This window comes from Schistocerca piceifrons, chromosome 7, assembly GCF_021461385.2.
Source record: "Schistocerca piceifrons isolate TAMUIC-IGC-003096 chromosome 7, iqSchPice1.1, whole genome shotgun sequence".
Lineage (NCBI taxonomy): Eukaryota > Metazoa > Arthropoda > Insecta > Orthoptera > Acrididae > Schistocerca > Schistocerca piceifrons.
This window is the reverse complement of record NC_060144.1, coordinates 325,964,613-325,991,282: the sequence shown is the minus strand read 5'-3', so window position 1 is coordinate 325,991,282 and position 26,670 is coordinate 325,964,613.

Here is a 26,670-nt window from a genome sequence, read left to right as displayed (position 1 = left end):
AACGAAGTTAATCAAAAGTGCTCATGCGAGTTGTGTTTTATCTTAATTTATTTGTGTAAACAATTTCTTATCAGCAGAAAATTTTATGACTGGCTAAAATATGGTGAAGTTAAAAATTTTTACAGGAAGGGGGTAAAGAGATACCACCGAACTATCGACCAATTTCACTTAGGCCAGCTTTCTCAAAAATATTTGAAAATGTTGTGTCTCCTTACATATCTGACTGCAAATAATGTATTGTTGAAGTCACAGTTTCGATTTCTTTAGGGTTCTGATATAGAGAAAGCTATTTAGACTTACAGGGAGAATGTACCTAATTCATTAGATAATAAATTAGAGGCTACTGGCGTTTTCTGTGACCTGTGAAAAGCCTTTGACTGTGTGAACGACTACATTCTCATAAGTAAATTAGAACTCTGTGAAATGGTTTGAGGCTTATCTATCTAACACTAAACAAAGGATGTTGTTGGAAAATACTTGTGCAATAAGCAGCCAGTCTTCATCTGATTGAGAATTAATTACATGTGGTGTTCCTCAAAGTTCCATCTAGGGTCCACTGCTTTTTCTTGTGTACATTAATGACCACTCATCTCTTACATTGACAGATGCTAAGTTTGTTTTGTTTGCAGATTGTACAAACATTGCAATAAGTAGCAAGTCAGTTACAGATTTAGAAATAGCTGGTAATCAAGTTATCACTGACATTAATAAATGGTTTAAAGCTAATTCACTGTCATTAACCTTTGAGATGACCCTCTATATGCATTTCAGAACCTGTAAGAGATTTCCTTGCAGCATGTGTATAGCATATGAAGACATGCAGATCGAAGTGGTTGACAATGTTAACTTTCTAGGATTACAACTTGATAATAAATTCGGTTGGGAAGGGCATACCATAGAATTGTTTGAGCACCTAAACAAGTCTGTATTTGCAATGAGAATGATGTCAGATGTAGGAGATGTAAATATAAAAAAACTTAAATACTTTCCTTACTTTCATTCTATTACGTCATACATGATCATATTCTGGAGTAACTCATCAAACCGAGCCAAAAGCATGTGATAAGAATCATTTGTGGTATAAATTCAAGAACATCATGTAGAAACCTGCTCAAGGAACTTTGTATTCTAACTACTGCTTCTCAGTACACTTATTCCTTAACGAAATTTGTCGCAAGTAGTATATCTCTATTTCCAAACAATAGCTCAATACATAGTAATACCAGGAATAATATCAATCTACATGAAGACCTAAAATCACTTACCTTGATCCAAAAAGGGATCCAATATTCAGGAACATACATTTTCAATAAATTGCCAACAACCATCAAAAACGTGGTTTCAGATAAAGCACTGTTTAAACAGAGTGTGAAAGAATTTTTGAAAGGCAACTCCTTCTACTCTATACATGAATATTTTAACAGAGACCGTGAAGCCAGCTTAAGTAAAAATGTCTATTAGATTTCAGTTTTGACAGCACTTTGTCATAACAGTCAAGAGTAGGTATCTTGTGTGTGATAAATTTATTAATATTGCATAACAGTGTTTCATTCTGACAACGTGTTAATTCTATAAATATTAGCTGTTCCACTTTACCGCACTGTATTCACTTATTTCGACAATCGCCTGACAAATGATCAGGGTAGTAAGTATTATACACAAATCTTTTATGTTTTTATGTTATACTTTCTGACATGTTCCACACCCACGAGAATCATCTCATTTTTGGGCCTGTGGAACGAAAACTGAATCTAATCTAATGTAGCACACCAACAACTGCTATGAAAGTCATTATTATTGTTAACGGTTTCGATTGTTATTAATAATCATGAGGTACAAGAAGTTTTGAAATGTACTAGGTGTTTTCAAAATTAGCCTATTTAGAATGAAACTGAACGTCATATACATATCCACACAGATGCCCTGAATGAAAAACATCTTGTGCCTAATGATTATTAGTAACAATCGAAACGGATAGCAATAATGAAAATTTTTGTAGCAGATGACGGTGTGCACTAAGATTCTCGACATTCACAAAGGTTACTTGATGAATACGTCAGAGCAGCAGACCATCGACCACAACAGCAAATGCTGACAAAACAGTATTTCAACCATTCGCAGTGGCATCTGGTGCCAGAAGCGGGTGACCTTGTCCACAGACAAGGCGAAAAGAAAATGCTCTTTCCCGTCTAGCGGTCAACGCTGATCAAACGGGTCTTTAAACCTGTGAGTATCTTTTCAAATATTTATGGACCTTTTTTGCAGTTCAAGTAACTGCATCGGACTGGAAAGACAAGGAACTATCAAGGCATCCTCCTGTAGCTCTTCTATGTTTCGATGTTTCACTTTTAATAAATTTCATGGCTATGAATCATAAATGGTTGTTATATTCGTCATTAAACATCTCTACAGTAGGTGAAATATAACATGATTCTGGTTTGAATTTGTTAAATTGGTGTGTTAATTCCTGTTTGCAGAACTTAATTACCTATAAAGTATCCTCCACAGCTGTTGTATATAGCAGTTTATATAGCAGTTTACTTTACTTTCGGACTAGTATCGGGCTAATGCCTATTGTGAACGTATAATTTCTGATCAAAAGCATCATCCCACGTATTAATAGACATTAATATAGGGTGTGCCTTTATGCCGGTTTTAACTCTGCTGGGGACGTATTTAGTCAGGTGTGTGAATGTGTCTGAAGGAATGACAAACCATCCTGGAGCGAAGTACTCTCTAACTCATCCCAAAGTTCTTCTATTGGGTTCTGATAGGAACTCTGCCCAGGCCAGTCCATTTCAGGAATGTTATTGTCCACAAACCATTGCCTCAAAGACGCTATTTTATAAGAGGGTACACAGTCACGCTTATGCACTGAGGTGACAGAAGTCATGGGATACCTCTTAATATTGTGTCTGACCTCCTCCTGTCCGGCGTAGTGCAACAACTCGATGTCATATGGACCCAACAAGTCGTTGGAAGTCCCCTGCAGAAATACTGAGCCATGCTGCCTGTATAGCAGTGCATTACTGCGGAAGTGTTGCCGTGGCAGGACTTTGTGAACGAACTGATCTCTCCATTATATCCCATAAATGTTCGATGGGATTCATGTCGGACGGTCTGGGTGTCCAAATTATTCGCTCGAGTTGTTGACTATGTTCTTCGAACCAGTCGCAAACAGTCGTGGTCCGACGACATGACATCTCTGGGGAACATGAAGTCCATGAATGGCTGCAAATGCTCTCCAAGTAGCAGTAAATAATCATTTCCAGTCATTGACCGGTTCAGCTTGGCCAGAGGACCCAATCCATTTCATGTAAACACAGCCCACACCATCATGGAGCCACCATCAGCTTGTACAGTGGCTTGTTGACAATTTAGACCCACGGCTTCGTGGGGTCTGCGCCACATTTTAACCGCACCATCATCTGTTACCTATCGTCTAGTGTCCAACCAACACGGTCACGAGCCCAGGATGGACGCTGTAACTGTATACGATGTCGGCTGTTTTCCAGTCGTCTAGGATCCAATCGATAGTCACGAGTCCAGGACGGGCGCTGTAGACGATGTCGGCGATCGTACGTCCCACACTGATTTCTGCTGTTATTTCATGCAGTGTTGCTTGTCTGTTAGCACTGAAAACTCCACGCAAACGCCGGTGCTCTCTGTCGCGGTGAGAGTTAATGACTGAAGTCTGTTGTCCTCGGCACTGTATTGACAATGTGGATCTCGGTATACTGAATTCCCGAATGATTACCCAAAGGGAACGTCTCACGTGTCTAGCTGCAAGTACCATTCCGCGTTAAAAGTCTCTTAATTACCGAAGTGCGACCAAAATCACGCGGAAACCTTTTCGCATGAACCACCTGAATACAAATGCTACATCTGTCACTGTACTGCCCTTTTATAACTTTTGTACGCGGTACTAGTGCCATCTGTATAATGTGCATATCGCTAACCCATGACTTTTGTCACCTCACTATGCTAACAATGTCCGCCCCTGGTAGCTGAGTGGTCAGCGTACCTGAATGTCACACCTAACGGCCCGGGTTCGATTCCCGGCTGGATCGAAGGTTTTCTCCGCTCAGGGTCTGGGTGTTGTGTTGACCTTATCATCATCATTTCATCCCCATCAACGAGCAAGACGCCGAAGTTGCGTCAACTCGAAAGACTTGTACCAGACGAACGGTCTACCGGACTGGAGGCCCTAGCCACGCGGCATCTATTATACTAACAATCATCACTTCCGAAATATTCCTCTACTGTACGCAGAACACAGTGCTATAAAATGTGTTCATATCCTTCAAAATTTATCATTTCTTAAGGAAAATGAGGGGAACACATCCTAGCCATGGACCCACCCCCCCATACCTTTACACCACCTATGCTGTACTTCACTGTTGGCACTATAAATAATGACACGTTTCTTTCTGCAGGCATTTATCAAACCCTGTTCCGTTGGATTTCTGCAGAGTATAGAATGACTTATAATTCCAAATCACTCGTTTTCAGTCATCCACGGTCCGGTGGTGTCGCGTTTTACACCACGTCAAGCATCACGTAGCACTGATTACAGAAATGTGTGGCCCACGTGGAGCTGCTCGACCATCGTACTCCATTCTTTTTTAACTCGCTACACACAGTCACTGTGGTATCTGGACTGCTCGCAGCACTTTGGAGCTCACGATTGATTCCTTACGCTGATTTCGTGGAGTCTCTTAGAACATCCCTCCGCAATATTCGACGACCCCGTCCGTCACTACATGTGATCTGTGCGGCCGTGGTTTAGCTGTCGTTGTTGCAACGCGTTTCCATTACTGCTTTTCTACTTACAACTCAATACACCCTGCGAACTTTTATACTCGCGGCTTCGACTCTTCTGACATCTAACTGTCAGTTCCACACTTCATAGGGATATTCGGATACTTTTGATGAAACAATGTGAGTAATGCAATATGTAATTATTTATCGACAAAACGCCTCAGGAGACTAAAGAGAAGCTTGATAAACATTACGATCACTCTGCACCTTCGATTAGAACAGTTTATAAGTGGTTTCAAAATTTTCTGTGTGGCCATATGGGCACAAGTGATGCTGAACCTTCTGGACGCCCTGTGGAGGTTACGACTCCAGAAATCATTGATAAAATGCATAATATGGCAATGGATGACAGAAGAGTTAGGGTGCGTGGGATTTCTAGTGCTGTGGGCATCTCGAATGAATAGGTACATAATATTTTGCATAAACATTTGGACATGAGAAAGCTATCCGCAAGATGGGTTCTGCGATTGCTCACTCTTGACCAAAAACGAAATCGTGTGAAGTGTTGCAAGGAGGGTTTGCAGCTGTTCAGGAAGAATCCGCAGGATTTTAAGCGTCATTTCGTCACTGTGGATGAAACATGGACACATTACTATACTCCTGAGACCAAACAACAATCTAAACAACGGGTTACCAAGGGAGAATCTGCACCAAAAAAGGCGAAGACCATTCCTTCGGGCGGAAAGGTTACGGCGACTGTATTTTTGGGATTCGCAAGGGATAATCGTCATCGACTGTTTGGAAAAGGGTAAAACTATTATTGGACCGTTCGAAAACTGAGCTGCAAGAAAAACGCCGGCGATTGGACCGCAAAAAAGTCCTTTTCCATCACGACAACGCACCAGTACACACCTCAGCAGTTGTGGTCACAAAATTAATGGAAACAGGAGTCCAACTCGTTTCACATCTCCCCTATTTTCCAGACTTGGCTCCCTCGGACTACTATTTGCTCCCCAATTTGAGGAAATATCTGGCGGGACAAAGATTTTATTCAAACGAAGGGGTGATTGCAGCAGCTAATAGCTATTTTGCAGACTTGGACAATTTCCATTATTGGAGACTATGCCGAAAAAAAAGGTTTACCGCAAACACGTAAGTAGTTTTCATTTTTACCCGGACTTTTCAAACGCCCCTCGTGTCTGTATGTACTTATCCTGAGAACTGATGACTTTCAGCGACTTTGCCAACTAGTGAAGGCTTAGACATATTAACACACGCCCAGAACGCGTTGCACCTTCTTGTTGCCAGCGCTTTTGTTGACACGCTGGGCTGCATCCGGCAGCAGATGCAGGTCGATGAGCCTGTGATTACTACCGGTGTGTAAATACGTTTGTCAGACGATGCAGCCAGAGGACCGTTAAAGTGAGCCCAGAGTGTCTTCTGATAACTACGTCTCGCAGGTCTATAGTTTCTCGAACAGGTAACAGCGTAGGGCGCGGGAAATTGACAGAGTGCGCCCGCTCCGGGGCCCTCGGAAGTTGTGCTGAAGACAGAGAAACCGCTGCCGCGGTCTCATGGCGGTTGCTAGGAGACGAGGCCCACGAGCCGAAACACTTGACGACGGCTGTGGCTCATACACGAGCCCCAGCAGTTGACCCTTCTGCTTCTTTCCTCTTCACGTACGAAAGACGGTTTGCACGAGCCCCTTTAAATACCACGAAGTATCTTCTTCGTCTTCTTCTTCCTGTCCATTAATGGATGTTGATGACCACACGATTCATCCTTACCAGGCAGCTGCTACAGTCAGGACCCACCGTTATCGATATGGATCAGTAGGCAATTAACCGACGTTAGGTGCGATAGTTCGGTCAGTTTTAGTATGAAATATGTTGTTTCTAACACGCTCAATAAGTGCTGTTGTGCATGAATTTTTTCTACAAGTTAGTAACAGTGTTTTTTTACATGTTAAAGTAAACTATTGCACCAACTCCATGTAAACATGTGACACTGTCTTTACAGCCGAACGTTGAGCTCACTGAAGTAAATGAGTTGATCAGTATAGCGGATGCTGAATGCACAGGGGAAACAGAATTAACTGACGTCCAACTCACTGTAATTCGAACAACCAATGAGAACGACAAAGATGATAAGGAGAACGAAGACAACCTTCACTACATCGAGCAAAGCTCTGCATCTACACTCCTGGAAATTGAAATAAGAACACCGTGAATTCATTGTCCCAGGAAGGGGAAACTTTGTTGACACATTCCTGGGGTCAGATACATCACATGATCACACTGACAGAACCACAGGCACATAGACACAGGCAACAGAGCATGCACAATGTCGGCACTAGTACAGTGTATATCCACCTTTCGCAGCAATGCAGGCTGCTATTCTCCCATGGAGACGATCGTAGAGATGCTGGATGTAGTCCTGTGGAACGGCTTGCCGTGCCATTTCCACCTGGCGCCTCAGTTGGACCAGCGTTCGTGCTGGACGTGCAGACCGCGTGAGACGACGCTTCATCCAGTCCCAAACATGCTCAATTGGGGACAGATCCGGAGATCTTGCTGGCCAGGGTAGTTGACTTACACCTTCTAGAGCACGTTGGGTGACACGGGATACATGTGGACGTGCATTGTCCTGTTGAAACAGCAAGTTCCCTTGCCGGTCTAGGAATGGTAGAACGATGGGTTCGATGACGGTTTGGATGTGCCGTGCACTATTCAGTGTCCCCTCGACGATCACCAGTGGTGTACGGTCAGTGTAGGAGATCACTCCCCACACCATGATGCCGGGTGTTGGCCCTGTGTGCCTCGGTCGTATGCAGTCCTGATTGTGGCGCTCACCTGCACGGCGCCAAACACGCATACGACCATCATTGGCACCAAGGCAGAAGCGACTCTCATCGCTGGAGACGACACGTCTCCATTCGTCCCTCCATTCACGCCTGTCGCGACACCACTGGAGGCGGGCTGCACGATGTTGGGGCGTGAGCGGAAGACGGCCTAACGGTGTGCGGGACCGTAGCCCAGCTTCATGGAGACGGTTGCGAATGGTCCTCGCCGATACCCCAGGAGCAACAGTGTCCCTAATTTGCTGGGAAGTGGCGGTGCGGTCCCCTACGGCACTGCGTAGGATCCTACGGTCTTGGCGTGCATCCGTGCGTCGCTGCGGTCCGGTCCCAGGTCGACGGGCACGTGCACCTTCCGCCGACCACTGGCGACAACATCGATGTACTGTGGAGACCTCACGCCCCACGTGTTGAGCAATTCGGCGGTACGTCCACCCGGCCTCCCGCATGCCCACTATACGCCCTCGCTCAAAGTCCGTCAACTGCACATACGGTTCACGTCCACGCTGTCGCGGCATGCTACTAGTGTTAAAGACTGCGATGGAGCTCCGTATGCCACGGCAAACTGGCTGACACTGACGGCGGCGGTGCACAAATGCTGCGCAGCTAGCGCCATTCGACGGCCAACACCGCGGTTCCTGGTGTGTCCGCTGTGCCGTGCGTGTGATCATTGCTTGTACAGCCCTCTCGCAGTGTCCGGAGCAAGTATGGTGGGTCTGACACACCGGTGTCAATGTGTTCTTTTTTCCATTTCCAGGAGTGTATATATGCTTTCACTAACGAAATATTAAATGGTGTGAGTAACCGGAACTCACCCGTTGGGATTTTTTGTGATCTATCAAAGGCTTTTGATCGTGTAAATCATGGACTACTTCTAGATAAGCTCAAGTACTGTAGTATGAATGGGACAGTGCTCAAATGGTTTAAATCATATCTAACTGGAAGAGTGCAGAAAGTTGAAATAAGCAGTTCACAAAATATGCAAAAAACTGGTGATTTCTCAAACTGGGGAACAATCAAGAATGGGGTGCCGCTAGGTTCGGTCTTGGTTCCTCTGCTGTTCTTAATATACAGTGTGATCAAAAAGTCAGCATAAATTTGGAAACTTTATAAACCACGGAATAATGTAGATAGAGAGGTAAAAATTGACACACATGCTTAGAATGACAGGGGTTTTTATTAGAACCAAAAACAAACAAAGTTCACAATGTCCGACAGATGCGCGTCGTTTGGTGATGATCGTGTGCTCAGCCGCCACTTTCTTCATGCTTGGCCTCCCAGGTCCCCAGACCTCAGTCCATGCGATTATTGGCTTTGGGGTTACCTGAAGTCGCAAGTGTATCGTGATCGACCGACATCTCTAGGGATGCTGAAAGACAACATCCGACGCCAATGCCTCACCATAACTCCGGACATGCTTTACAGTGCTGTTCACAACATTATTCCTCGACTACAGCTATTGTTGTGGAATGATGATGTACATATTGAGCATTTCCTGTAAAGAACATCATCTTTGCTTTGTCTTACTTTGTTATGCTAATTATTGCTATCCTGATCAGATGAAGCGCCATCTGTCCGACATTTTTTGAACTTTTGTATTATTTTGGTTCTAATAAAATCCCACGTCATTCCAAGCATGTGTGCCAATTTGTACCTCTCTATCTACATTATTCTGTGATTTATTCAGTTTTCAAATTTATACTGACTTTTTGATCACCCGGTATATTAATGACTTGCCATTCTATATTCACGAAGATGCAAAGCTGGTACTTTTTGGCGATGATACAAGTATAGCTATCACACTCAACAGGCAAGAATGAACTGGCGAAATTGTAAACGATGTTTTTCAGAAAATCATTAAGTAGTTCTCTCCAAATGGGCTCTCATTAAACTTTGACAAAACACAGTATATACAATTCCACACAGTAAATGGAATGACACCATTAATAAATATAGACTTCGATCAGAAATCGGTAGCTAAGGTAGGATATTCAAAATTTCTAGGTGTATGTATTGATGAGGGGCTGAACTGGAAAAAAACACTCTGAGGATCTGCTGAAACTTTTGAGTTCAGCTACTTACGCTGTTAGGTTCATTGCAAATTTTGGCGATATACATCTGAGTAAATTAGCTTAGCACGCCTATTTTCATTCTCTGCTTTCGTATGGCATCTTATTTTGGGGTAACTCATCATTGAGTAAAAGATTGTTCATTGCACAAAAGCGTGTGATCAGAAAATTGCTGAGCTCATCCCAAATCGTCCTGCAGACACTTATTTAAAGAGCTAGAGATCTTCACTGCGGCCTCACAATATATATATATATATATATATATATATATATATATATATATATATATATATATATATATATATATTCACTTATGAAATTTGTTATTAACAATCCGAACGAATTCAAAAGTAATAGCAGTGAACATGGCTACAACACTAGGAGAAAGGATGACCTTCACTACTCAAGGTTAAATGTAACTTTGGCTCAGAAGGGGGTAAATTATGCTGCCACAAAAGTCTTTGGTCACTTACCTAATAGCATCAAAAGTCTGACAGATAGCCATATAGCATTTAAAAGGAAATTAAAAGAATTTCTTAATGGCAACTCCTTCTACTCATTAGGTGAATTTTTGGATACAGTAAGTGGGTAATTTCTCCAACTCCCACAAAAAAAATTAAAAATATTAAGTGTCATGTAATACTTTGTGTAATGTAATATCTTGTATAGACACCTTTTATTAACCTGACACGTTCCACATCATAACGAAGTGTCGTATTCATGATCATTGGAACAAGTACTAATCTAATCTAATCTAATCTAAACCCAAATAGACACTTTGTGAATTAACAAATGATGTTACACGTAACGACAAAATCAGAGTAGTAGTCTGGTAAGCGTCGGCGAACATTACAGACTTTTTTCGTCCTGCTTAAGAACGTAAAATTTTTACCGTCTGGTTTCTCATGTCTTAAACCGTTAAGTTCAAATTAGTTGCGTGGCCGTACCTGCTGTAAGAACGTGAGAACGGATGTTAAACTTTCACTCACAGTAACAATATCATACCGTACGATACAGACGTATTTTATCGTACGGGCACCGCTGTACTTTACACTTTCGTGTAAGATTTTTGTAGTGTGTGAACGTTTTCTTGTCGTTTTTGTGCTGATTTAATATCGAATAATATTTAAGACAGCATTTCCAGTTGAAATGTGGTTGTGGTGGTGTGAGTCAATAAAAGTGTTCCTCTGGTAAACCACCTTTTTTCGATTCCGACCATACTTCAGATCCTGTAGGGGACGGGTTAGTGAGGCTCTACTGTAATAGCAGTATTTGGAAAAAGTGTAGCCGTTGGAATAAGGGTAGTTTTGGGAATGAAGGAAAAAATCTTAAAGAAAGAACAGAACGACGTGAAATAATAATCAAGGATTTATTACACATTCATGTATATACATTTCCACTCATCGTGGCTCGCAATTTCTAACAATCGACCTTAGTATTTACCTTTATCCGTTGTTGCAGAGAAGTTTAATGAGAAGTATGAGCCGGCCGGAGTGGCCGAGGGGTTCTAGGTGCTACAGTCTGGAACCGCTCGACCGCTACGGTCGCAGGTTCGAATCCTGCCTCGGGCATGGATGTGTGTGATGTCCTTAGGTTAGTTAGGTTTAAGTAGTTCTACGTTCTAGGGGACTGATGACCTCAGAAGTTAAGTCCCATAGTGCTCAGAGCCATTTGAACCATTTTTTTCAGAAGTATGAATAAGTAAACAAATGCAAAATATGTAAGTTAGAAGGTAAGGTTCGCTTCTTATCTGGTGTATCACTAAGGCCATAATAACCTCTAACTGTATATGGAGATTTTAATTGCACGTCGTACTTTATGTAAGCACGTTAGGCCGTAGTAGCAATAAGTATATCTGAATTCGAGGCGGCAGTGTCAAATATGTTCGTCATTTCGGAAAGTATATTCGTGTACAAACGTCAACCTGTATGACAGGCAAAAATAATCGACTATCCCAGGGGTCACGATTATTATCTATGAGAATGCTGTATACAAGTTATCCAGTAAATAAGTACTTTAAAACAAATAAAGTGGTATTTGTAATAACATAATACGAAAAGGGAGTCTCCTATTCGTTCTTAATAAGCTAGCTTTATAGGTATGAAGCCGGGGATCCATGATCTCCTTTTGTGTATGATAGTTAAAAGTCTCTTTTATGCTAAAACTTTCCACAAAGACTAGATTTTAGCAGAAAATAGGTTTTCAATGACAGAAACCGCTTAAAGAACCTTTCTGACGACGCCTCAGTCACCCGTGTACGATTAATATGCGAGGGAAAAAAGGGATGTTGACTCGAGAAATAATATACTTGATGATCCAATGAACCGCAGTATGTAGTAGTTGGTCTGCACATTGTAATCCTGTCAATGCTTTATTCTTCTTCATTCTGTTCCTCTTTTACCCTTGATCTTTCCTTCTATTAGGGTCGTTCAAAAGGGACTGACTGGAGGCTGTTAAACGAAAACCGCTCACGGGATCGTAATGCCGTTGCTTGCGGAAGAAGATTTTGTCCCTGTAAGAGCGCTGAGGTCCCCGACTCGCCTCTAGAAGGATATGGGCGCACACCCATGTCACGTGCACTCGTCGAAAGTCCATGGCACTCACTAGAGCTGAGAATAGAGAAACGGAAGCTTCAAAAGAAGAGAAAAGGGATCTAGTGCTGGGAATGGAAATTCGTCGAAGGATGGCGCAAGAGTACGGAGAGCACTGAGAGTACGCGGCAATTACGACGTCCAGCCCGGACTCTGGAACAATGGCTGCCACCGAAACTCGCAAGTCTACAGTAGTGAGGGCATTCACATGCTGCAAAATAGTGCCTTCCTCGAATCGCTTCTGCCATGCCTTGATCCTTACAATGGACATGCTCTTTGTACACCTGTGCCATTCGTTGATGAATTTCCGTTCCCCAGACTGGCTCCACCGTTACAAAATGCAGTATTACACTCTTGCTCTTTTTCTGGAGCCCCCATTTTTCCGTTTTCAGTACGACTCGGTATAGTGAACCGTCCACGCTGCGTGTGGCCACTCGTGACCTGGATGTGCGTCAGTGTCCCTCTAGCAACAGGTTTGGGGCCTCGGCGCTCTTCCGTAGGCATTGGCATTACGATCCTTTTACTGGTTTTCCTTTGACATCTTCCGGCTAGTTTCTTTTTTAATGACCATAATATTATCAACTGTAGAAGGGATTCCTCAACGCCCTATTGTTAGTAATTCGGGTGCACCCACTTATAACATGGCCAAGTATTTATCATCTGTTCTCAGCCCATATGTTGGCAAGTGTGAACACCATATCTCCAATTCGTTGGATTTTATTCGACGATTGAGTCCCTCTGGAACAGCCCTTAGTTTGATTAGTGAAAAACTGGATGAAGAGTTGGTGAAGCTTTGTCGTCATGTGCTGACATCCACGTATTCTTTTATTTAACCGCAACGTTTTTGAACAGTATGTCGGAGTGGCCATGGGTAGCCCTTTATCACCCACAGCCGCCAATTTGTTTATGGAGAACTTCAGGATATGGCACTGAGGACTTTGGGTCTGCAACAAACGCGCTTCTGGAGATATGTGGATGGTGCCATTTTCGTCTGGCTACATACTTTTGGATCACTTCAGCTGCCGGCAGCTGTGGCCGAGCGGTTCTAGACGCTTCAGTCCGGAACCGCGCTGCTGCTACGGTCACAGGTTCGAATCTTGCCTCTGGCATGGATGTGTGTCATGTCCTTAGGTTAGTTAAGTTTAAGTTGTTCTGAGTCTAGGGGACTGATGACCTCAGATGTTAAGTTCAAATGGCTCTGAGCACTATGCGACTTAACTTCTGAGGTCATCAGTCGGCTAGAACTTAGAACTACTTAAACCTAACTAACCTAAGGACATCACACACATCCATGCCCGAGGCAGGATTAGAACCTGCGACCGTAGCGGTCACGCGGTTCCAGACTAAAGCGCGTAGAACCGCACGGCCACACTGGCCGGCAGATGTTAAGTCCCATAGTGCTTAGAGCCATTTGAACCATATAAACATCACTTCAGCTGTCTTTATCCTCGCATTGAATTTACCATGGAGGTTGTGAGTGATGAGATGATTCTATTTTTGGACGATATTTTTACAAAAAACCAGATGGTACTTTGGGGCGTAGTGTTCACCGAAATCCGACGTACACAGATCGGTACCCGCATTCTAAGAGTTGTCATCCACCACACCAACGCAATGCCGTCCTTAGGACTTTGGTACGCAGAGCATATGCCATTTCCTACGTGGACAGCTTAACCCAAGAACTTGAGCTTTCGATGGCTGTTTTTAAGGAAAATGGATACTCTGAGAAGCAGATTCAGCGGGCTATGGAGTTTGGATCATCAACGCAGGTGCATGAAGAGGAACATTGATCGGTGGCCTTTATTTCTTATGTTGGAGGCATATCGTTTAAAACTGGAAGACTTTTAGGGAATTTTAACATTAAGAGTGCGTTCCGTCCACCTTCCAAGATTAGGGCACTACTTGGCTCTGTGAATGATGATTTGGGGCTTAGGAAAGCCGATGTATACAAAATTCCTTGTCAGTGTGGGAAGCCTTACATCGACCGTTCGATTCACACAGTTCATGACACGTGTATGGAACACCGCCGTCCTAAGAGGCCACAACAGCCGGAAAAATCGGCAGTAGCAGAACACCGCTTAAATGAGGGACACGGTATGAAATTTGATAAAACTGTGATTGTTGCCAACACTTCTAGTTTTTGGAACAGTGTCTATAAGGAAGCAATTGAAATTAGGTTGGCGGATAATTTAATTAATAGAGACAAAGGGTTTCCTCTTTGCGGGACGTGGAATCTTGTACTACCCCGCACCAAAACAGAATGTTCTTCGGTGCGGCTAGTCCGAGTGTTCGAAAATCGTCCCTGAGTGCGATATATCGTTGCCGCCGGTGTTCTACTAAAGGTGGCGCCACCTGCCCAGTCTTGGAGGGAGCAGCATGCACCGTGCACGGTACGGAGGCCTATAATAGACAACGATTTGCAGCCTGGCGTCAGTTCTCACCGGGACTCACCAGCTGAAGCAGCATTCTCCTGAAGATGACGAACAGTTGGCTCGCCGAAATATAGAATCGAGTTGATTTTATGATCCGGTAGCAAACCTGAAGAGACTTTCAAGACTTACTACGCCGGGAAGGCCTACGAAGTCGCATATAGAAGTACGTATTTGTGGCTCCATAAGATACGAGAGTTATTCGAAGAATAACTGTTGTAAGTGCGAACGGGGACGGTCGCGGGATTGAAATGACGGAAAGCGCGGCGGAACCAGCGGAGAGGCCTGCGAACAACAACACAACGGGAGAGGACGGACACGAACAACGAAGGACAGAACGAACAACAACAAGATCGAACAACGGAGTCCAAGGAAACTTAACAACCACGTCCACTCGTACACAGAACAAGAAGTGAGTAAGCTGTCTATCTCGAGGCGATGTGTCCACAGATGTACGCGAGATTAGACTGGCTGGCTGAGCTTATTTTTGTTTTTTTCCTTTATTGAATTTCGATTCCCCCCAAAGGGGGCGGTCTGGCAGCAGCTTAGTATGCCGCTCTTCAGCCTACAGATTTTGTTTAAAAGATGCAGCGAATAAATAACAAAAACTGGCGATAAAATCGGAGTCTTAAATAGTAACATGGCGGCGAAAAAAATCGTGGAACTTAAAACATAGAACATAGGGATGATGATGCTAATAAAATACATACGTAGCAGACAGGTAAAACAATAGACAGACAATTAAAAAACACAGCGACAGTCTGGTTTCTGTTCGCAAAAGACATAAAATTCACACTTAGCGACAGCATGGTTTCTGCTCGCAACACGAGAAAGACGAACAACACTGAACATTCACTGGAGCACTGCGCTAAAAAGTTGGCAAATGTGACATACCACAGCCGAGAGTAGGTGGGGTGAAACTGGACAGATGATGGGAAAATGAAAAAGGGGGGAAGGAGAGGAAAAGCGAAGGGGGGAGGAGGTGGGAAAGGAGCCGATTGAGGATGAGGACCCATAAGAGGGGTGGGGGGTGCTGGGCAGATGCGACAGGGAGTGGGGAAGGCAGAGGAGGGGAAGACAAAAGGACTCAGGGGGGGAGAAGGGAGGTATGGAGAAGTTTGGTGGGGAGAAAACAGGATGGAAGGGGGGGGGAAGAGGGAGCCCAGGGAAAGGACAGAGGAAAGGAGAGGGGTGGGGATCAGAGTTGATAGGAGGGATAGATGGAGGGAGAGAGGGCATCATCCGGGAGGGGAGTTGATGGAAGCCACCTTGGGAAAGGAGATGAAGGGTGTAGAGATGGAGGGTAGGGGGGACACAACAGTGAAGGCGTGGCAGGGGGTGGGGATGGGAGACGAGAGGAGCAACCAGGGGTGTGGGGATCACGGCGGCGCGAGGTGTAGAGTATGCAGAAAAGTTCAAGGAACAGGAGCAGATGGGGGAAAGGAATTAAGCCACAGAGGTTTTGCATGGGGGATGGGAGGTGTATACGAAGGCAAGGCGGAGTGCATGGCACTCAAGGATCTGGAGGGACTTATAGAATTTGGGGGGGGGGCAGATATCCAGGCGGGACTGGCATAACAGAGGATGGGATGGATTAAGGATTTGTAGGTGTGGAGGATGGTAGAGGGGTGCAACCCCCACGTCCGGCCAGAGAGGAGTTTGAGGAGTCGGAGGCGGTTGTGGGCTTTGGATTGGATGGAGTGAAGATGAGGGATCCAGGTGAGGTGACGGTCAATGGTGAGGCCTAGGTAGGTGAGGATGGGGGTGAGGCAGACAGGACAGGCGCAGACGGTAAGGGAGAAATCAAGGAGCTGGAAGGAGCGAGTGGTACGACTTACGATGATTGCTGGGTCTTGGAAGGATTGATTTTCAGGATCCACTGGTTACACCATGCGGGAAAAAGGTCAAGGTGATTCTGGAGAAGGTATTGGGACCGTTGGAGGGTAGGAGCGAGGGCAAGGAATGCGGTGCCATCGGCATATTGCAAGAGGTGTGCATTCCGAAACGGAATGTCTGCGTCTAGCTCGAACTACCGCTCCGCGTTCAGAGCCTGTTAATTCCCGTCATGCGGCCATAATCACATGGGAAACCTTTTCACTTGAATCACCTGAGTACAAACGCATATCTTGTATACGCTATACTACCGTCAATTGTGTATGTGCATATCGCTATCCCATGACTTTTGTCACCTCAAAAAATGGCTCTGAGCACTATGGGACTTAACTTCTGAGGTCATCAGTCCCCTAGAACTTAGAACTACGTAAACTTAACCAACCTAAGGACATCACACACATCCATGCCCACGGCAGGATTCGAAGCTGCAACCGTAGCGGTCGCGCGGTTCCAGACTGTAGCGCCTAGAACCGCTCGGCCCCCCCGGTCGGCTTGTCACCTCATGTGTGGATTAAATAGTTTTTAACATAAGTCAGCATTAACAGATTTTTGAATGAATAATGTTTTGATGTGGACAGCAGACATGCGAATCAAACACCTGCATTAGATTATGCAACGGCTCCTCGAAATAGTGAAGCTCGTTTTTTGATGCATAAAGGCTCGTCGCCTCTTAGTTCGCTGACCCAATCCTCATCTGAACAGATAAAAAGCTGACGAAAAACCTCCCTCATTCCAATATCTGCCGTGTACAGGAGGTAGAGGAGAGGTGAGAGGAGAGGACAGAGCCCTGGGGCACACCTGTAGAGAGGTAAAAGGTGTGGGAATTGGCGTTATGGATGATAACATAGGAGGGGCGGCGGGAGAGGAAGGAGGCCATCACACGGATGTAATTGACAGGAAGGGCGTAGGTTTGGAGCTGGCTGAGCGATAGGCAGGCGCTTAAGTACTCTATCGGGGGCGCCGCTATTGGCCGCTGGAACCACATGTTCCACTGTGGCGCCCTCACACTAAAAGCGGGCCAGGAGGCGCGCGCCGCCACAGCTTACGGCGCGATGATGCAGAGACCTCTATGGGTCTTCGACGTCCATGACGTCTGGTGGAGATTCAAATTCCGCGGAACGCGGTACCAGAATAACAGCGATCAGTCATAAAATCAAACCACAATGAAAACTCTATGAATTATTGCACAGTGAGGCAGTATCTCTACAACTGGGGTGGCCAAGATTTCGACTCGTAGGCCGTGCCCGAGCAAGAAAGCCAAAGCGCTCATCCTCGGTTTACATTTCCCCCACTATCACGCCATGCTGTATGAGAGCAGGGAGGGAGAAGAGGGGAAATCTGCGAACGTGTCACATTTAAATGACAGTACAGTTGTAACATGGACTACTAAGAAAAGAAACTTTCAGATTTATTTAATTATTTTTGGCGATCTGAAGACAATTTTTATCTGGTGCAAACTGTCAGCATGCAGACAGACGCAGACAATTACACTGAGTTTTACACTCACGTAATAGTGACTTATTTACTTTTATATCCAAAAAAAAGATCTTTGACGCAAATACGCCGATCGAAATATTGTAAAACCCTTACATCTTCATTAAAGAGACTTGAAAACTCTACCTGAGGAAAGCAAAGTAGACGCAGTGTTAACGTAAAAAGATGTGTCATTGGAACTTGAATTATGTTTCTGGTCAGTGAATTACATCTGCACATGCACAGGGGTGCTTTCAACGGAAACAGGAGACAGCCCAAATACAGGTGTAAGATTGCGAGTGTGTTCAGGCCCTTTATAAAAATACCCTTGTAATTCCGGTTCCATGATTAATTCTTGAAACCTCACATTTGCTTCAACGCCAGGGATCTTAGACAACTGGACTGTCTTTGTCGGAATGTGTTCCTTCTACAACGCTATTCTCTTTCTAAATGCATCAACAACAAATCAGAAAGAAGTTGCCCTGCAGTGCCTTGCCGTAGGCAGGGGGCAGTCGAGTCTACTTAAAACGCGAAGTCTACAACCCATTCTGGATGCTCTGATTTTCGTTTCTGCAATCCTTTTTCCGTTATAAATTCACGAATAGCGAGTTTTAAATCGAACAATCGTTCCAGGTGTGCCCCTTGATTTAACCAAGAAGATGGTCCAAGACGGCCGCCGTGTAAGTGACGCCAGAAACTATTTCCAGAAAGTTAAGTGATTTGGACAGGAATATAATTTAGTTTAACACCGACAACCAATTAAATACGTTCATTAGTGTATCGTTTAGTCTTGCCGTTAAAAGTTTCACTTTTCTTCTGCGTATTTTTTTAGAAAACACGAAAAGATCGTAACTTCCCGAAGTCGCGTTTAGGCTCATCAGTGGTTATGTAGAATTTGCAGCAGAGACAGGAAGATAGTGAAACAGGAGGGGAAAATTTCTGCCCTTCAGGCTGAGCTAGATTAGGCTAGGGATGATCTGGACAGGTTAAGGAGGGGGAAGGGCAAAGAGAGGTGGGAAGTGGCAACAGGTAACAGAAGAAACAGGCCTATAACTAAGTCTGACAGTTTTGTGGTGACTGTCAAAAATAAGTTTGACCTGTTGCTTCAGTTAGAAACTGATGAGCCTCAAGCAGAGGCAGGTGTAGACAGGACACAACAAACATTCAATAGGAATTTGAAAAAGAATGTAGGAAAGTCATCGAAAAGGAAGAAAGTTTTGTTGTTAGGCAGTTCTCATGCCAGAGGTGTAGGCCAACTTCTGCAGGAGGGATTAGGACCAGAATACCAGGTCACATTTTTTTTCAAACCAAGTGCTAGTCTGGATCAGGTGACAGAGGATTTAGGTTCACTCTGTAAAGGATTTACCAGGGAAGACACCGTGGTTATTGTGGGAGGGCCAGGGAACAGTATCGACAGAGATCCTGGGTACAGTATAGAGTGTGACCTGGTAAAGATTGCGTCGGCATCAAGACACACCAATGTTGAATTTGTATCTGTCCTGAGACGCCACGACCGGCCCCATTTGAACTCTTCTGTTGGGAGAGTTAATTTGGAGTTGGAATGGCTGCTTGGGTCGAGTGCGGGGGCTCATATTAGTGTGGTTCCTGTTGATTCTCTCAGTAGGTGGGACTATACCAGGCACGGCCTACATCTCAACAGGAAAGGGAAGGGTAAACTGGCTGGGGTAATAGCAGGAAATTTAAGGGGGGGAGGCACTGCCATGAATGGCAAAATATCAGTGGTTACAGGTGTTGGAGCAGCACATTTTTTAGGATAGGTAAAATAGAAAGATGTCAAGTTCTACGAGAGGTCAGGATTGAAACAAATCTTCAATTTAGGAAAGAAATTAAACAGAACAATCCTAGCACATTGGATCACCAATCACAGCTGTCAATTATAAATTTTCACCAACCACCAGAAATTTTATCTCCACCATGTTGTATCTCAGTCCTAGGTAATTGGATTGATGAATTAAAGTCACCAAACCCAGTTGACATAATCTGCCTCTCTGAACACCATGTGACCACTGGTATAGGAACTAGGCCTAAGCACAATGAGAAACTCAGACAGGAGAGTACTGCAAATGTTAGAATAAGGAAAGGTTCTCACAAAAGTATAATTAAAAATAATGTAAGTATATATCATCAAAACATTGGGAGTTTAAAGAATAAAATAGATGAGCTCTGGTTTGTTTAGAACATTTAGAAGCTGAGGATGAAATAGATATACTATGCCTGTCTGAGCATCACATTGTTCCTGATATGGATAAGGTAAATGGAAGTGGATATAAGCTCTCTGCACATGTAATTAGAGAAAATATGGAGAAATGAGGAGTTGCCATATATGTCAAAAGTTATCATTGTGCAAGAAGTATAGAAACAAAAAAGTTTTGTGTTACGAAACATATAGAAGCATGTGCCTGTGAGCTTAAATTAAATAAAGCCACATTTATAATTGTAACTGTATATAGGTCCCCATTGGGAAATTTTCATCTATTTCTGAAAAATTTGGACTCCTTGTTGTGCTATCTGTCAGACAAGGGGAAGCAAATTATTATTTGTGGGGAGTTCAATGTAGATTCTCTGAAAGAGGGTAATAGGTAAAATGACCTTGACGTATTACTCGGTTCTTTCAATTTGAAATCCGTTATTGATTTTCCTACTCGGGTGGTAAAGGATAGCGGCTCACTGATAGATAACTTCTTTATAGACCAAGATAAGATTAATCACATAAATGCTCAGCCTGTTGAGAATGACCTTTCTGATGATGGTGCACAGCTAGATACAATATATGACACATCTCCATTCAGCAGTACTAAACAGTCCTCCAAAGTAGTGCATTCAGTCAATGATTTAACAATTGCAAATTTCAGGGAAAGCCTACAGCAGTTAGACTGGGATGAGGTGTACCGTGAACCTGATACCAATTTAAAATATAATTTATTTCATGACGCTTTTGTAAATGCATTTGAAAACTGCTTCCCCAAGAAAATAGTTAAATATACTCATAAGAAACCATGTAACAAACCCTGGCTTACTAAGGGTATAAAAATATCTTGTAACCGGAAAAGGGAAATGTATCTGACAGCAAGAAAGAGTAGTGACCCAGAAACTATCAAACATTATAAAAACTACTGTGCTACATTAAGAAAAGAAATCCAGAAGCATGTGTATCATGTCTGAAATCAGCAACTCTGATAATAAAATAAAAACAATTTGGAATATTATTAAAAGAGAAACAGGTCAACCAAGAGCAGAGGAAGACTGTATCACCATCAAATTGAATGAAAACTTTATGAACAAAAAGTCAGAAGCTGAAAATATTTTTAATAATCATTTTCTAAATGTTGTGGATATAGTAGGAACCAGGTGTTCATTAGAAGATGCTAGGCAGTTAATGGAAGAGGCCGTACCTATGCAATGTGATACAATTGAAATCACACTCACTTCTCCCTCTGAAATTAGGAAAATAATAAACTTGCTTAAAAGCAAAAGCTCACATGGAATTGATGGCATTTCCAGCAAAATACTAAAAGCTTGTTCTCAACAGATAAGTAAGATTCTCAGCCACCTGTTTAACAGCTCTCTGGAACAGGGCATTTTCCCTGATAGACTGAAATATGCTATGTTATACCTTTGCATAAAAAAGGGGATAGATCTATTGTCAACAATTACTGTCCAATCTCCCTTCTAATAGCTTTATCCAAAATTTTTGATAAAGTAATGTATTCAAGAGTAGCTTCACATATCTGTAAAAATGAAGTACTAACAAAATGTCAGTTTGGTTTCCAGAAAGGTTTTTCAACAGAAAATGCCATATATGCTTACACCAATCAAATTTTGAATGATCTGAATAACCGAACACCACCATTGGGATTTTTTGTGATCTCTCAAAGGCTTTTGATTGTGTAAATCATGAAATTCTGCTAGACAAGCTCAAGTATTGTGGCATGAGTGGGACAGTGCACAAATGGTTTAATTCGTACCTAACTGGAAGAGTGCAGAAAGTTGAAATAAGCAGTTGTCATAATATGCAAAGATCAGCACATTCCTCAAACTGTGGAACTATCAAGAATGGGATTCCACAATGGTCGGTCTTGGGACTTTTGTTGTTCTTAATATACACTCCTGGAAATTGAAATAAGAACACCGTGAATTCATTGTCCCAGGAAGGGGAAACTTTATTGACACATTCCTGGGGTCAGATACATCACATGATCACACTGACAGAACCACAGGCACTTAGACACAGGCAACAGAGCATGCACAATGTCGGCACTAGTACAGTGTATATCCACCTTTCGCAGCAATGCAGGCTGCTATTCTCCCATGGAGACGATCGTAGAGATGCTGGATGTAGTCCTGTGGAACGGCTTGCCATGCCATTTCCACCTGGCGCCTCAGTTGGACCAGCGTTCGTGCTGGACGTGCAGACCGCGTGAGACGACGCTTCATCCAGTCCCAAACATGCTCAATGGGGGACAGATCCGGAGATCTTGCTGGCCAGGGTAGTTGACTTACACCTTCTAGAGCACGTTGGGTGGCACGGGATACATGCGGACGTGCATTGTCCTGTTGGAACAGCAAGTTCCCTTGCCGGTCTAGGAATGGTAGAACGATGGGTTCGATGACGGTTTGGATGTACCGTGCACTATTCAGTGTCCCCTCGACGATCACCAGTGATGTACGGCCAGTGTAGGAGATCGCTCCCCACACCATGATGCCGGGTGTTGGCCCTGTGTGCCTCGGTCGTATGCAGTCCTGATTGTGGCGCTCACCTGCACGGCGCCAAACACGCATACGACCATCATTGGCACCAAGGCAGAAGCGACTCTCATCGCTGAAGACGACACGTCTCCATTCGTCCCTCCATTCACGCCTGTCGCGACACCACTGGAGGCGGGCTGCACGATGTTGGGGCGTGAGCGGAAGACGGCCTAAGGTGTGCGGGACTGTAGCCCAGCTTCATGGAGACGGTTGCGAATGGTCCTCGCCGATACCCCAGGAGCAACAGTGTCCCTAATTTGCTGGGAAGTGGCGGTGCGGTCCCCTACGGCACTGCGTAGGGTCCTACGGTCTTGGCGTGCATCCGTGCGTCGCTGCGGTCCGGTCCCAGGTCGACGGGCACGTGCACCTTCCGCCGACCACTGGCGACAACAACGATGTACTGTGGAGACCTCACGCCCCACGTGTTGAGTAATTCGGCGGTACGTCCACCCGGCCTCCCGCATGCCCACTATACGCCCTCGCTCAAAGTCCGTCAACTGCACATACGGTTCACGTCCACGCTGTCGCGGCATGCTACCAGTGTTAAAGACTGCGATGGAGCTCCGTATGCCACGGCAAACTGGCTGACACTGACGGCGGCGGTGCACAAATGCTGCGCAGCTAGCGCCATTCGACGGCCAACACCGCGGTTCCTGGTGTGTCCGCTGTGCCGTGCGTGTGATCATTGCTTGTACAGCCCTCTCGCAGTGTCCGGATCAAGTATGGTGGGTCTGACACACCGGTGTCAACGTGTTCTTTTCTCCATTTCCAGGAGTGTATATTAATGACTTGCATTCTATATTCATGAAGAGGCAAATTTAGTTCTCATTGCTGATGATACAAGTATAGTAATCACACCTGACAAACATGAATTAACTGATGAAATTGTCAATAATATCTTTCAGAAAATTACTAAGTGGTTCCTTGTAAATGGACTCTCACTGAATTTTGATAAGACACAGTACATACAGTTCTGTACAGTGCCATTAGTAAATATAGACCTTAATCAGAAGCATATAGCTAAGGTAGAATATTCAAAATTTTTAGGTGTGTCCATTGATGAGAGATTAAATTGGAAGAAACACATTGATGATCTGCTGAAACGTTTGAGTTCAGATACTTATGCAATAAGGGTCATTGCAAATTTTGGTGATAAACATCGTAGTAAGTTAGCTTACTACACCTATTTTCACACATTGCTTGCTTATGGCATCATATTTTGGGGTAATTCATCACTGAGGAATAAAGTATTTATTGCACAAAAGCGTGTAATCAGAATAATAGCTGGAGTCCACCCAAGATCATCCTGCAGACATTTATTTAAGGATCTTGGGATATTCACAATAGCTTTTCAGTATATATACTCTCTTATGAAATTTGTTATTAACAATCAAACCCAATTCAAAAGTAATAGCAGTGTGCATAACTACAATACTAGGAGAAAGGATGATCTTCACTATTCAGGATTAAATCTAACTTTGGTACAGAAAGGGGTGAATTATACTGCCACTAAAGTCTTTGGTCACTTACCAAATAGTATCAAAAGTCTGACAGATAACCAACAAGTATTTAAGAAGAAATTAAAAGAATTTCTGAAGGACAACTCCTTCTACTCCATAGAGGAATTATTAGATATACATTAAGAAAAAAAGAAAAAAACCAAACATAGAAATTATAAAAAATAAAAAAAAACAATAAAATAAAGAAGTTGTTATATTAACTTAATTATGTTGTTAAATTAACTTAATTATGTCATGTATTGGAAAATTTGGCTCGTTCCACATCATTATGAAATATCGTGTTCATGATCCATGGAACTAGTATTAATCTAATCTAATCTATCTAACCCAATGTAATTTTAAGTAATATATAAAGTCTCCATACTCTTCGTTCAGTTCCACTGAAAGCTGTTGCGACTGACTGTGGACTAATGTGCTTGACTTCAGAAATTATTCTGTTCACACTTGCAGTTTTTTCACTTGTTCAAATTGAGCACAAGTGCTTCTTGATGTACGGAACAATGAATCCCGTCTGTCGATCTTTGCAATTTTTTGCTCTATCAATGTCAACTAAAGCTTTATGTTCTTTCTGATGGTGCTGTAATGTCGTTTCACAGCAAGAAAGCAATGTCTGTCACTTACGCGAATTGAGAATTCTTCTCCCTGTCTTCTGTCCACCCCATTTATTTTAAACGATTGTGACGACAGACCTGTAGACTGCCTCTTTTTGGGCGAAAACCAATGGACGCGTGAACGTCCTTCTTACCACGAACAAATAGTGAAGGTTAAACAACGCTGACACCTCGATTCTGTCGAGCTCAGAGAGTTGTGTCGACCGAAAGATGAAGCACTGCAGTGCTGAAAGAAATATCGCGCTGTTCCGGATACTTACAAGAAGGACAGAGCAAAGCCAAGCGACAGGCTGGGTCTTGGCCCACACGTGACCCGCACGCACTGCAAGCGTTAAGGTTGGCATGCAGTGGCCGGTCCTGCTCTAGTTTGCCCTTACTGAGCGTCAAGTGGCTTTTCTCGGTTCTGAGCGCACAGTGGGCACATAAGTATGGCTAGAAAATAAAGCCTCCGGCGTAGATCTCACCTGATGTCATTGACCCCCACATAATGTAACTGTCATGCATTTCATTTTTCAAGGCAGTTCTCGGCCGCAAACAGCAGTGGCAATGACACTTCTGCAGTTTTTTCGATGGGAACTGTTTGATCAGCCACCATACAGCCTTGACTTAGCCCCCTCTGATTTTCATCTCTGCTCATATGGAGCGCTGGTTACAAAAAGAATATTTTGGCACAAACAACGACCTGCAGTCCAGCAAATTGTCGGAAAGCACAGCGGGTTGCCTTCTATGACGAGGATAGAGGAAACTTAGTCCAACGCTACGACAGATGTCTAAGTCGGAAAGGAAACGAGGTAGAGACGCAGCTGGAACTTGTAGCTAGCTGTTGCAAAAAAAAAAAAAAAAAAAAAAAAAAAAAAAAACATTTTTAATTTTCACTATGATTTCTGTTTCGCTGCCCATCGTTCCTTCTCTTTTAACGCTGTTTGTTCGCGCTGTTCGTGTATTCTTCGCTGTACTTATTTTTTTTTTGCATCGGGTGTCAAAAGCTACGAGCAGCAGTGAAGGCTAACTTCGTTCTGATAGCATCAGGCACATAGATTGGTAATATACATCCAATATTCTTTTCAAGTTGTTACTACAAATTTTCGAGGCACGATGGTTTGTTCATTTTGTTTAATTTTGTTAAATAAATTTTCGGTAATACTTGTTTCAGGATATATGTCGTCGAACTGCGAAACAGGATGAAACGATGACCGAAAAGCAAAAGAATATCTGATGCACAGTCATGTTGAATGTGTGTGGAACCACTGAATTTGCTGAGGAAGGGAAGTGCTCCCAAATCTAATGCCACATTTATGTCTGTTAACTCAAGTAGGAGTAACAACAGACTATAACAGATGGAAGCAAGCGACACTTGATTTTACGTTTCAGACATTATCCTAATTCTACGTTACTGTATTATCTAGCGGTGACGTCTAAGCATGGCCTGTAACATCTGAAGTAATTAGTTGGTATCTGGGGACACCACTCACTGCTAACAATAGCGACGAGCGAAAACTTCAACAATAGTCAGTGGCTGGAGGTGCCGTCGGCCGTTGCGTAGCGTCAGTCTGAGGATTTGAACTGTCGAGTAAAGAGCCTACCGGAGCTTTATTGACCGTTGATTCGTCCTGTGAAGACTCTTAGCTTCCAACGTAAGTATCAACTGTCTTTAATTACACCGCCGACTTGTAGTTATTGTTGGTATTCACAATCTGAG